Source organism: Terrapene carolina, unplaced genomic scaffold (assembly GCF_002925995.2).
Source record: "Terrapene carolina triunguis isolate 2854851 unplaced genomic scaffold, T_m_triunguis-2.0 Scaffold228, whole genome shotgun sequence".
NCBI classification, from domain to species: Eukaryota; Metazoa; Chordata; order Testudines; family Emydidae; genus Terrapene; species Terrapene triunguis.
This window is the reverse complement of record NW_020664579.1, coordinates 1373837-1376088: the sequence shown is the minus strand read 5'-3', so window position 1 is coordinate 1376088 and position 2252 is coordinate 1373837.

Genomic DNA, 2252 nt, shown 5'->3' with positions numbered 1-2252 from the left:
AAAAAATATATCTTCATTAGCTCACTGCACATACTGCAGAATGCATAGTAGGACTCAAAGCACCCAGTACTTTAAGTATGCAGTACCACAGTCCTCATACATTCAAGAAACCACCCATTCATGTGTAATGTACAGCAAGCAGTGCTTAACTCATTGTTTCAGTGAAAGTGTGTCACAGTGAAAATGTGTCAGTTATAACTGCACAACAAAACAGGATAATTCCTAGGTTCATTATAAGACACAGGGTTATACACATAAACATACACCAAGCACTACAACATTCCTAACAAACCGTTAGGGCCAGAGCACAGTCAGACACAGCACATTACTGTAACTGATTGTTAAAATGCTCTTTCAAAGTCTCCCCTAAGATCTGGTAATGACCCTTGTATCTGTCTGTACAAACTCAGTAGACAGCCACTCCACCTCCATCCCAGCAGCAACTTTTCCCACTTTGCCTCTCATATATTATGTGGCACAAAACAGGCATCTATAACCATTGGGATATTTTTCACACTTAGATCCAATCTAGTGAGTAAACAACATCAGTGACCCTTCAATCTACCAAAAGCACATTCAGCAGCTAGTGAGCGGATAGTTGAATATATATATATATATAGAGAGAGAGATACCTATCGCATAGAACTGGAAGGGACCCTGAAAGGTCATTGAATCCAGCCCCCTGCCTTCACTAGCAGGATCAAGTACTGATTTTTTTGCCCCAGATCCCTAAGTGGCCCCCTCAAGGATTGAACTCCCAACCCTGGGTTTAGCAGGCCAATGCTCAAACCACTGCTGGTCCACCCTGATTCCAAGCCCCCACCAGCTCGCTGCAACGGGCTGTTCTTCCTGCAAGCGGTGGACAAAGCAGGCGGCTGCCAAACAACCGTTATAAGGGAGCATTGTGCAACTTTAAACGAGCATGTTCTCTAATTGATCAGCAACATAACAACGAAACAACGTTAACCAGGACGACTTTAAGTGAAGAGTTACTGTACCCAGCTTGCCTTAGCGCTGTGTAGGTATCAATGCCCTTAAATAAAATAAGAGCCTGCTATTGTTCCTCAACCATCCATAACACCAATAGAGTATCTTAGAATGGAAGACCTGACAAATTTTGTGAGAACAGTACCAGACAAATTCACAACAAAATGATTAAAAGTAATAGTATACCTTGCCCAGGAAAACAATACAATAGAAATACTGAAATCAAGATGCTTTGATACAGACATGGTATTCCTATTCTGATAGGATAGTCAAGAAGGATATACACAGAGGATAACAACTGAATTACATCCCTCTTCCACCTTTAGCTTTCCTTGCTTTCTAGTCTCCTGAGATTATCTCAGTGAGATACTTCCCCGACCAGGAAACATTCTGCTTTCTCCTCCCCCTAAAGAAGTTAATATGAATGGTATAGCATGTTAACGTTGTCTTTAAATAATTGGGGGAGGGGGATGCTATAACTGTATATGGTCAATATACAATATGTTGCTTAGTATTGGTAATTCTGTAATAAGATATGTACTTAGGTGTGTCAAGACAATGTAAACGACCCAAATGTTCCTTTGGTGATCCTCCTGGGGCTTCCTATCGGAAAGGGTCACACGAAAGGAAATGAAGACTTAATCTCTCATCGGCTATTGGTAGCTTCTCACTGGAAAAAGAAAAATAGCCCAACCATGGAGGATGGTTAAAAAATATATAGGAGGTTGTGGTTATGGAAAAATTCACACACCAATTACGTACTCAGCAAAATAGACAGAGGACAGATAGATACTAAGATATTTGATTACCTTTTATTCAGTACTCAAAGTACATTCACCTGCAAAAAAACCAGCACACCTGTCCAATTATTTTTAATATTAACATTTGATAGACATACCTTGTCTGTTAAGTGTATATAAAGATTTCACTCCATTTAATAAAATCACTAGAAACATAGGTGTTGTAATGATGCTCACTCACTCTGTAATATGGTAGCACCCTGTTAAATAGAAAGATCCAGTGACTATATTCCTGTATCATGTCTCCAAAAGATAACTGTTGTAGTGGAGTGTTTTGTTTCTGATAATTGCATGGCAAGGATTTGTAAACTTGTTAAAAACTTCCCAAATAAATCGTTTTTAAAAATTAAATAAATGAACTCTCCCTCCCCTCCAAAGAAAAATCTAACACACTATTTTCATTTTCAATCATATAGCAGCTGGGTAGTTTTGTGGCTTTCTTTATCATCAGACACATACAAGGTT